This window comes from Narcine bancroftii, chromosome 4 (assembly GCF_036971445.1).
Source record: "Narcine bancroftii isolate sNarBan1 chromosome 4, sNarBan1.hap1, whole genome shotgun sequence".
NCBI lineage: Eukaryota > Metazoa > Chordata > Chondrichthyes > Torpediniformes > Narcinidae > Narcine > Narcine bancroftii.
This window is the reverse complement of record NC_091472.1, coordinates 116,594,282-116,606,540: the sequence shown is the minus strand read 5'-3', so window position 1 is coordinate 116,606,540 and position 12,259 is coordinate 116,594,282. Positions and strand designations below refer to the sequence as shown.

General features: G+C 42.1%; 1 long non-coding RNA gene across 2 annotated transcripts; it reads right to left on the bottom strand.

The window, feature by feature from the left end:
* Nucleotides 1-213: 213 nt before the first annotated feature.
* Nucleotides 214-11,809, bottom strand: LOC138759932 (uncharacterized). Of its 2 annotated transcripts, none has more exons than XR_011355239.1 (4): nt 11,692-11,809; nt 9,853-9,907; nt 6,154-6,291; nt 214-1,055 (listed from the first exon to the last, which is right to left on the bottom strand). It is a non-coding gene; the product is annotated as an uncharacterized lncRNA (long non-coding RNA). The 2 variants fall into 2 exon arrangements; XR_011355240.1 differs by having other exon boundaries at nt 214-425.
* Nucleotides 11,810-12,259: the final 450 nt, after the last annotated feature.

Below are 12,259 nucleotides of genomic sequence, written 5' to 3'. Positions count from 1 at the left end.
AACAGGATGGTGCTCTGTGCAGAGAATGTACCAACATAATAACACTCAGATGGTATTGACAGCAACACTATTGTTATGGATCCAGAGGACCCCAAAACCCAGCAGCAATAGAAATTCACCAAGACAAATGGTTACTTAAACAAAAGTTGCTTTTAATTTCTTTAAACATGAAAATAGGATAAAACTTTTATCATTATTAACAACTTAACCCCCTTCTAATTCTAAGTGCATGTGTATGTATTGCGTGCTTTAAAAACTTCAAGGATAGTACAAGATCCAAACGGGCAAGAGAACGACTGATTCCACCTGCATTGAATTCGTCCATCGTTATTGAATGAAGATCTACCGGGACCAATCCCTGAAGAGGGCGCACAAAATCAGTGAACCGGTGCGGACTCGAAAGGCCAACATGGCCTGTTTCCGCTCTGTAAATAGTTATATGGTTATATGGTTATATGGTTAATGTGTGTGTAAGTTCAGAAAAGTTATTTGATTCACAGTCCAATCACATTCCTCCAAGTTCACTGGTTGCAGGCAATTATTATTATACTGTACACAGAATTTAATATTTATAAAGTTCACCAGGCTTTGGTGCTTGAAAGGTAAATGGGTACCGCTCAGGAAGGTTCTTGTTGGTTTTCAGAGAGAAATTTGTTTCATTGGAATCCCACAACTGATTCCTTTGGATCAGCCAATTCAGTGTCTTGCTGAAGAAACCTGCCCCATCAAGGTTCTCCACATGATAACCTCTTTCTTTCAAGTCACCACAGAGTTCCTTTTTGTTTCCCTTATTTCAAGTGAAACATTATACAGAGCCAATCTTCTCCTCTTGTATGGACCACAAGCTTTGACCAGGCTGAACTAAGAACTCATAACCCATCTTCAAAATGGGGTTTTTCCACAAGCTTGCCAGCTTGTCCTGTTCCAGTCCCAGCTGCTGTTGCTGAACCATAGAAATGAATTCTCTCTCTCCCAGAGAGAACCACATGACCCTCTTAGAACAGCAAACTCCACTCAGACTGCAGCACCAGACCCAATCTTCTGAGTTTGTTCATCTGTTACTTTCCAAAACAATAATCCATTACTCCACAGTATGTGTGAGGTCCTTACAGGCATTCTTCAAAGTTTTTGCAAAGGCACTCAGAGCCTGGACTGTCTGGCTTGAGCAGAGCTCTGGCATTTTAAATAAGATCTGTTTTGAAATGTTTGTGACCTACACTAAAAAAACTGCCACAATTTATCTCCTTTAAAACATATCTATATACAATAGACAATAGACAATAAACAATAGGAGCTGGAGTAGGCCATTTGGCCCGTCGGGCCAGCACCGCCATTTTAGATCATGGCTGATCATTACCATCATTACCCCTTTCCAGCCTTATCCCCATTACCCTTAACTCCGTTACCCACAAGTCTTATCTAACTCTCTTTTGAACGTAGTCAGCGAATCCGCCTCTACCACCCTCTGTGGCAGAGCATTCCACAGATTCACACTTCTCTGGGTAAAAAAATGCTTTCTCATCTCCGTCCTAAAGGGCCTACCCTGTATTCTTAAACTATGCCCTCTAGTCCTCGTCTCCCCCATCATTGGGAACAAGTAATCAGACTTCACCTTGTCTATCCCCCTGATGATTTTGTATACCTCAATCATGTCCCCCCTCATCCTTCTAAACTCCAATGGATACAAGTCCAGTTTTTCTAGCCTTGCTGCATATGACAACCCTGCCATCCCTGGAACTAACCTTCTGGAATTTTTTGAGGATGTGACAAAGAGGGTGGACTCGGGAGAGCCAGTGGATGTGGTGTATTTGGACTTCCAGAAGGCCTTTGATAAGGTACCGCACGGGAGTCTAGTGGGCAAGATCAGGGAGCATGGTATTGGAGGTAAGGTGCTGACATGGATAGGAAATTGGTTAAGAGATAGGAAACAAAGGGTTGGAGTAAATGGGTCTTTTTCAAAATGGCAGGATGTGACAATATAAAATATAACATAATCTGTCACACTATGAAAATAAACAAAAATTCATTTTGCTTCCATTGTAGTTCCTGCATATAATTTTTTATGAATGAAGTTTATTTTTGAAATACAGCTGATGGAAGTGAGTGGGAGGGCAGAACATTCAAGCAGCTGGTGGGAGGAGATAGGGAAGTAAACCCCAAACCAGAGGCCATAACCTGGAGTTCAAGAGACATCCAAGGGGGGTGGAGAGTTCCCACAGGGAGGAGCAGAGAGGGGTTCAAGAAGAAGAGTTAGATAAACATTGAGAGGGAAAGAAATGGAAAGAGAGGACTGAGGTGAGAGGCAGATGAAAGGAGGGGGGAGCAATGTTGAATGGATCATTAACAATGTCTTTATCGATGACCAGTATCTGTGTACATTCCATGTAATTAGATCAGCTGTTAATCTCCAGATCAGGAGCTGCTCATCAAACTGCCTTTGGAATGTAGCTTCTATTATTCCTGCTTGGATCTGGTCTGAAAATCAAATGCTGATCCCAATCTCACACAAGAGCGAGTTCCATCACTGGTTTCCACAGCTGGAACCTTGGCTCTCAACAAGACATCTCTGACAATCCCCATCTCATTCACACAGTGTGCCAGTGTTATTTGTGGAGGAAACGTGGTCTCCCTGCCTGTCCTGAATGTGTGTATTGCAGATGGTCATGTGCCCTCCCTGTCTGAAACTTATTCACAAGTCACATCACATGTCAATCAAGGATGGACTCCGGCCACTCATCAGTGCACACTTTGCCATTGGCTAATTTAAACATTGGCTAGAAGCATAGATTAGAACTGTATATAACACCAATGTACAGTGCATTCTTTCTCTCTGGCTCACGGTCAAAACCCTGGACATAGCTCCATGCCAGGTCACTACTATGGAAATTGCTGGAAGTGTCACAGGTAAGGTATGCACTACACTGAAGCTGACCCGTAGTATTTCAATAGATCAATATTTGCAGAGAACCACAACCCCATTGGTAAGGGAACCGGGTGTGTATCAGAGTCCCTGTTTGTAATGTGTGAGTGGGTCAAGTATAGGATTACTGTTGTTGGAGTTCAACCAAAGTCTGAAGTGAATGTCTATATTGTCATTAAAGTGAAATTGTGATCGAGTTTCGTTTAACATTCTCCCCTGTTTGCTTCCCATGTGTTAATTAAAGTGATGTATGATTGCAACAATTGTGTCCAGACTTGTCCTCGGGCTGGAGTTTCTCACGCTGACTTCAACCACGTGGCTCCCGACATAGACTCCCTCTGTAGTCCTGATCTTGCTGCTGGATTCCACTCACTCATCCCCCTCACTACTCCCAACTCTTCCCCATCTCCCACACCTCTCCTTTCTCCACCCCCTCTCCCCCCTCTTCTTTCCAAACTCCTCACCCTCAGACCTCATCTCCTCCCCCTCTCTGGTTACCTGCCCTACACCCCGCCTTCCCCCTCTGTCTCCACACCTTCCTCCTCCTCCCCCACCTCCACCTCCCCCTGACCCCCACCCCCCCGACTGCCCCTACTTTCCCCCTCTTCCTGCAAACCCCCCCAACCTTCCCACCTTCCATCTCCACCCTAACTTTCCCAACCTTCCAAATCCTCACACCCTCTCCAACACCGATTCCCACTCTGACCCGTTTGGTCTTTTTTATCTCCTCTAACCTCCCCCTCTCTGGGACAGAGCGCTCGGTCCTCAGCAGAGGCCTCACCTTCATCCCCCTCCACCTACACCTTAATGAGTTCCATGCAAGCCTCCGCCTCTGGTCTCACTTCCAAGACTGGGACTCTCCACTCCCTATCCTAGACCCCTTCTCCTGCTATAAGCCTTCTTCCTCCACCTGGACATCTTGTCCAGCTGCTGCTCTGGACCTTTTTATTTCTAATGACTGCCGAGACATCAACCATCTCAACTTCACCACTCCCCTCTCATATTCCAATCATACTCCCTCCGAACGCTCTGTCCTCCACTCTCTCCACAACAATCCCAGCCTCACCATCAAACCTGCTAAGGATAATGCTGTTGTGGTTTGGCTTACTGACCTCTACCTTGCTGAGGCCAGACGACAGCTCTTAGACACCTCCCTCTATTGACACCTCCTCCTATCTACCCCTCCTACAGGACCCCACTATGGCACATCATGCCACTGTCTCCAACATCATCTCCAACCTCATCACCTCTGGTCACCTCCCCCCTCGCGGATGCCAACCTCATTGTCCCCCATCCATGTACTGCCTGTTTCTATCTTCTACCCAAGATACACAAACCCAACCATCAATGTAGACCTGTTGTTTCTTCCTGCTCCTGCTCCACTGAACTAGTTTCATCTTACCTTGACTCTATCTGTTCTCCCCGGTCCTATCCCTCCCCACCTACATCCATGGTACCTCATATGCTCTCCATCTCTTCAATGATTTCAGCTTCCCTGAACTGCCTCATCTTCACGATAGATGTCCAATCCCTTTATACCACTATTCCCCACACAGAAGGTCTGAAAGCACTTTGCTTCTTCCTGGACAAAAGACCCGACCAGTCACTCTCTGCCACCACCATCCTCTGCCTGGCAGAACTTGTCCTCACTCTAAATAACTTCTCCTTTAACTCATCCTACTTCCTCCAAATCAAAGGAGTAGCCATGGGGTACTCACATGGGTCCCAGCTATGCCTGCCTGTTTGTGGAGCAATCCATGCTGCAAGCCTACACAGGCAGGACCCCTCAACACTGTTCATAAGTTGGAAATTATCAGTGTGTGGGAGAGGATCATAGAACCTGCTGTAATGGAAGAGGGTTAGGTGACAGGAAGGCAGAATCAATGGAATGGGATAGAAAGTTGACGATTTGGACTGAAAATCTTCATCAAGAGACCGTAGTGTTCCAGGTATGGTCTCACCATACCCTGTACAGTCGCAGCAAAACCTCCCTGCACTTAGCTTCAATCTTTCTGGCAATGAAGGCTAACATTGCACGTGCCTTCTTGATTACCCATTGCACCTGCAAGTCAAACTTATGCAATTCTCGTACAACCACTACCAAATCACTCTGGCCAATAGCATATTGCTATCTTTAACCACTTAAATAATGATCAAATCTATTTTTCATTCCAAACTGGATGACCATATATTTACCATCTTTGTACTCCACCTGTCAGTCCCTCACCCACTCAAGTAACATATCTATATCTCTCTGCAGACTCTCCACACCCACTCCACATATCAATTCAGCTCTGTCTGACTTGTTGAGCATTTCCACCGACCTTTGCTCCTGCTTTAGAATTCAACTGGTTTGGATGAAGATTTATTCCTGAAATTCTTAGCTGGAGTCAGCTTGGTTCTAATCTGATTTCAAATTCAAAAGGCAGCTCAATCAGAGTGGGTTGGATTAATCTATCTCAGAACCTCCTGCCAAGGACAGGCACTTTTGCCTTCTAACAGTTTGCTTTTAATATTCAGGTAGTGAAGGTGCCTTTGGTATCAGGTTGACGATTTCACAGCCTACAAAAACCTTTTAATTATTTCTGGTTTTCTCCACCAACTACACTTACATGGCTAAAGTGTCTCCTTTAGATTTAATTGGATGAAGGCAGATTGATATGTAGCTGATATTTGAGGGGAGCAGTTAAGGTCACCACCCAGAATAACATTACAAGGGGATTAATTTTCATAAACACTTCATTGCTCAAACATAAACATTTCTGGCCAGGAGCCTGCAGAGATTGATGAACTCCTTTGACAGATTCAGCTGCCCACTTGCAGCAATAAAGATATAACATGGCCCTTAACAAACTATTTGTCTGAGGTAAAATGGAATTTTCTCTGCTTATTAAGGTGATGGATTGCAGTACTGCATGAAGAAGTGTTGAAAGCATTTAATCAAACAGCAAGTGACAACTCAAGGGCAGGTTGGGACTGTGTTGTGGCCTGCTGCTTTTGAAGGGGCTGAAATGAGGAAGTGGAATGAGGGCAAGGATTGCGTATGCCTGAGGGGGAGGAGTCAGTGCCAGCTAATGGAGTCATAGAGCATAGGTCAAGGCCCTTTGGCCCATCATATCCAAGCTGACCATCAAGTGCTCATTTAGTCCAGCTCCATTTTATTCTTCCCACATTCCCATCATATTCATTCAACCCCTCACCCACACACGGGGAAATTTAATCAGTTAATTTACCAAACTTCGTGTCTTCAGGATTTGGGAGGAATCCCAGGAGGTCACAGGAAGAACATGCAAACTCCACACAGACAGTCTGAGAGGCCGGGATCAAATTGGGTCACTGGAACTGGCACCATGCCCAGGAATACTCGCCACCTAACAAAGAGTCCTTTGGTTAATTCTGTTTTTCCACAGTCTGACAAAATGTTCCTCTAAATATTTCCTAAGTTCCTTCGAACACGCTTCCACTGGCCAGTTCACAACTAGTGACTTTGAGGAAGCGTTCCCACCCCATATGTGTGATCCTTCCACCATCATTGTTCTCGGGTGAACTAGCCACCGATTTCTGGGGCACGATATACCTCTTATTCCCCCCACCTCCAAATCCCCCCTTCATCAAATGAGATCTCTGCATGTCCCAGAATTCAGAAATGCAACAGGTGCTATGGGTCTGCCATCAAAGTTTAGAGATTGTGGAACACACAAGGGCTTATTGGCAGTGGAACTTAGACACTGCTCCTATCATGAGCTTTGTTTCCAGTTCTCGATCCCTGACTGTGCCTTCTGCTGCCTGAGCCTCAAGCTGTGGTATTTGCTTCAGAAACCTCCCATCCTCTTCTTCACTCAGACCCTTTTTGACATTTTTCCCTTTGATTAATCTCATTATCACCTCACCTAACAACTCATAACGTGACTCGGTGTCAAGTTCTGATGGATAAAATGGCACCAGGAGAGAAGCGGTTTTAAAAGATGGCTCTAAAAGGAAGGGCTCTTCTTCTTCAGAAGATCCTGTGGGCTTTTTTCACAGGCTTCTTCGTTCTATTGTTAATGTCAGCATCAGAGCTCAGGATGTGTGTGAATTTCTTAAAGGGGAAATGTGTATGTTTCTTAAAAGGGAAATATTTCTTACAAATGAAATGGAAAGGGAAATGTCTCTTAAAAGGGAAATGATACAGTATTTTTTTAAAAATCAGAAAGATTTTATTGTTATGTAATATTTGTTTAAAAATGATATGGATAAAACACTAAAATTTATTAGTCTTAATATTAACAGGATAAATAGAATGGTGAAGAGGAAAAGTGTCTTGAAATACCTAAAAAATTAAAAGTGGATATAATCTTTTTGCAGGAACATAATAAATTAAAATAAGGATGGTGGGAAAAATAACATCATCTTCTTTTGGTTCAAAGGCAAGAGGGGTAGATATTCTAATTAATAAAAATACACTGGTGTTAATAGAAGACACTTCAATTGATCAAGCTGGAAGATATATAAAGGCATATTGTAAAATTTATGGAGCAGCATGGACATTTATGAATATTTATTCTCCAAATTATGAAGATGAAGCCTTTATGAAAGATATCTTCTTAAGAACAGCAGAGGGAAAACAAAATATATTGGAGATTTTAATTTTTGCTTGGACCCAATACTAGATAAATCTGCAAGAACAGTAATGAGAACAAAAGCAGCAAAAACCACAATTTCATATATATCTAAATCTTAATGATATATGGAGGCAATTAAATCACACAGAGAGAGACTACTCTTTTTACTCAAGGGTGCATGATTCATATACAAGGATTGACTTATTTTTAATGTCTTTCCAGTTAAAAAATTAAGTGATAAAAACAGAATACCTAGCAAGGCTTCTATCAGATCACTCTCCATTAACATTAACTGTAGAAATAATTAAAAAGCAATAGAATGTATACAGACGGCATCTCAATATGTACATTGCATAAAAGAACAGACTTCTGCAAATTTATAAAGAGGCAGATAGAAAAATTTTGTGAAACAAATCAGCCATCTACTAACAATAGTTTTTTTATATGGGACATTCTCAAAGCATTTTTGAGGGAACAAATTATATCCTATACAAAGAATCTTAAGAGAGAATATATGGCAGAAGTGAATAGTCTGGAGAAAGATATTATAGAATTAGAAAAAAATCAAAGAAAATGACTACAAGAAGAATACAGATTACTGGAGAATAAAAAGCTAAGATATAATACAATATATAGAACAGGAAAAACTATATTAAAAACAACAATATCTTGACACATTAAAGCAGAGGATTCATCAAAAATAATAAATGCTATAAAATCAGAGACAGACAGTTTATCATATAAACAAAAGGAATTCAATTACATTTTTAGACAATATTACACAAAATTATTCAAATTACTAGGAGACGAGAATGAAATGGAAGAATTTTTGTCAAATGTTGAACTTCCAAAACTAGAAGAGAGAGAAAGGACACAACTAGACACTCCCTTTACGAGGGAAGAAATGGAAAAGGCCCTGGGTATCCCATAGGCTAATAAATCACCAGGGGAGGATGAATTCCCACCTGAGTTTCATAGACAATTCAAAGAACTATTAATGCCCCTGTTAATAGATGTTCTGGACCAATCAGTAGAAACACAAACCCTCCCAGAATCATTCTCAACTGCAATTATTACACAATGTTACAAAAAAATAGGGACTCATTAAAAACTTTGTCATATAGACCAATGACCCTGTTAAATGCTGATTACAAGATACTAGCAAAAGCATTGCTAGCAAAAGCATTAGTGTTAGGACAATATTTACAAAATTTGATACATACTGATTAAGCAGGATTTTTTAAAGGAAGACATTCCTCATATAGTCTAAGGTTATTTAATATAATACACATGGCAAAATTCAAATGGAATCCAAGTATTACAGTCTCCCTAGACATGGAAAAAGGATTTGACCATTTGGAATGGCCCTTTCTATTTAAAACATGGAAAATTTGGCAAAGGCAGAATATTTATAAATGGATAAGAACTTTATACCATAAAACACAAGCTAAAATTATAACTAATAATCAGATGTCAGTGGTGTTCCCCTTGAGTAGATCGAGTAGACAGGGATCCCCATGTCCCCAGTGCTTTTTATTTTAGCAACTGAATCACTGGTGGAGACAATAAGAAGGGATCCAGATATAAAGGGCTTCAGAGTTGGACAAGAAAACCTTAAAATTAGTCTATTTGCTGATGATGCGCTTCTATACATATCAGACCCAGCTAAATCTATGAAAAATGACAAGGAATATGAGAAAAAATATCAGGTTGTAAAATAAAGATGGATAAAAGTGAGATAATACTATTAACAAATTTTGAATATGAGAAGTAAATGTAAATGGAAAATGGATGGATTAAAATATCTTGGAATAACAACTGACAATAACTTGCAAAATCTGTACCTCTTCTTGGGAAGATAGAAAGGGACCTACAGAAATGGAGAGACCTTCCGATTACTTTAGTGAGAAAGGTTAATTGTGTCAAAATGAAAGTGATGCCAAGACTGCAATACTTTTTTCAATTGCTGCCTATTCCGTTACCTAAAAACTTCTTTAAACTACTAAACAATCATATTAGACAGTTCCTATGGAATAATAAGATACCAAGAATTGCACTGGAAAAACTGACATGGGACTTGTTATTTTGCACTAGATGCAACTATGAATATTTACCTATCATTTTATCCTTAGAGTCTTTCGTTTCTCTCGTGTGATAATTTAATTTATATTTATTCTTCATTAGTGTATTTTACAAACTTGCTTAGCAAGATAGAATTCCAGTGCATCTGCACATTGTACTGATGTATATAACATGCACGCTTCCTTAAACCTCATAAATCTGGGATCTTTGAGGTCATTTATGGAAAGTGGACAGCATTTGATATCTTACATCACAGAACTTTATGCTGCAGAGACATTTCTCATTCAAACGCCAGGAGAGAAAACTGAAATGGTACGAAAAAATAGCTGAAATTTATCACAAACGAACCCTTTGAAGTGACAGAGATGGAAGACAGTGACATCAATTTTTGGCAATGTTCGGTTGGAGGAAGTTTCTAATAATTCAAAAGTGAGTGTCAAGCAATAGCTTTACAACAGAGGGTCGCTATGGCATCAGGAGAAGCAGTGAAATGAAAGTGGTCAGTGTGTTCTCTCAGTTCTAATACACCTTGTTGGGCATGAGCAAGGGAGAAGAAAATCTGGTGAGACAGACTGCACCATAAGTAAAGGCATTATAAATCATGGTAATTAAATTTACATTGTGTTTAATATAGAACTTTAAAAAGTATAGACTTTGTATTCTACAATTAATCAACTCTTGGATGAATGGCCAATAAATCACTGACCTGTTCAGTTCTTATGAATGAGTGTGTAACAGGCTGTCATAATGGCATTTTACCAGTAATTCAAACATTCTCTCCCTCTCTTGTTCCTTCCTAATATGTTTCAGAAGCACCCAATTTCCATGAGCCCTTCCTATCTCCCCACAGGAGAAAGGGGCCCTAAGGGCTGACCCCCCCCCCCCATGTGTGTGATGCTCCCTTGCCTGTTCTTGTTCGAGATGGGCCAAAACCCCAGCACAAGGGTGGGGGTAAAAACACCTTTCAGGGAGTGGTCTTCAGGAAATTCTGGGCCATTTGAGCAATCAATGAGAAGCTGGAGGAACTCAGCAGGTCAGGCAGGACCCACAGAGAGAAATGGTCAGGATGGTGACTGGATTGAAGAACTTGTCATATGTTGACCAAGCTGCAACTTTTCTCTTTGGAGCATGGAGGATGATGTATAGTGTATAGGATTATGGGGGACATAGGCAGCACTTTTGCCCTGGGGCAACAGTAGCAAATACCCGAGGACATCTGTTTAAGATGAGTGTGAGAAAGGTTAAGGGAGATGTCAGAGGTAAGATTTTTTACAGAGTGGCGGAGCCCTTCTTGCCCTCAGCATCCTCTCGAATCCTGGTTCTATTACCTGGTTCTTATTAACCGGTCTCCAGCAGCCCGCAGCGGGGTGTGACTCCTTCGACCTCATCACCAGCAACCCTCATCCTGTGTGGGCCCCTTGCCCGCAAGTCGTCAACAGCTCACCGCCTGGTGAGTCCTCCAGCCACTGACCCCCTCGCTGGTCCACAGTCTTTAGGGCTGTTTCCTCTGCTTCTCCTTCTCAACGGTGGTGGTGGTAGGGGGGGGTTTCCCCGTTACTGGTGCCCTGTCTGCAACCGCTAGAAACTGCTGCTGATCACAGGCATCGCCATCTTGGGCCCAGACCCCATGGTTGCACAATTTTAAATAAAACAGGTCAATTAAAGATTGTATGGAGCTGTCGGAAGTAGAACTGGGTAGTAGGACCCCATGGGGGAACGATCCATCTCCATTGCTCTCCCCACATCTGCACCAGTGGCGGTTCTGCCATTACAGCAGCCCCGGCAGTACTGCTATTTTTTGGGTCACTCCTTGGTCTCTGTGTTTGTAAGCCATTGTCAAAACATAGCTTCTGAGGTTCCAAGTCTTTGGGAGCTGGAACCCTGCCAAGGCGATTTGTTTACATACTTTGGTGGTTAGTTACTGCTGGACAAACTCCAGCAGCTCATGGCTGCATCGGCCATGTGCCAGGAGAAACATCACTTCCTACTGATCGGCTCTCCTTGTGAGAAGAGCCCAACCCCACTCCCTCCCTGCCCACCACTCAGCGCTGGGAGTCCGGGCCTACCTCTGTGGAGCCTTTCACTTACCCTTCAAGACATCCTAGAAGGCTTTGTGGCTAATGGGGTGCAGCATCTGCTGTGGTACAGGAAACGTTGCTGCCAGATCCTACAGCAAATTTGCCGTGTGGGTGACCTGATCATCTGGTTGTGGATGAGTGGCAGGAGGTGTTCCTTTATGCAAATTGAGTATTGAAAGGGGGAGTGAGAGGAAAGATTTACTCCCAACATTACTGATAAAACACATACACTCTTGCTCAGTAAGCGAGACATTGATGTTGCTTTACTCAAGTTCAAGTTTATTTTTCATCCAATTGCACAAGTACAACCTGATGAAACAATGTTCTCTGGTCCTCAATGCAAAACATGAAAACACACAGCCAGACTAGCAATACATAAGAAGGACAAATATAAATATATTAAAAAAATATTGTTTAATAAATAGTAGAGTCTCAGATGCTTAGTGTGAGAAGTTCCTTTGGTCGTTCAGCATTCCCACTGCCCATGGGAAAAGGCTGTTCCTCAGCCTGGTGGTGCTGGCTCAAATTCTCCTCTATTTCTCCCCTAACAGAATAAATTGAAAGAAGTTGTGTATAGG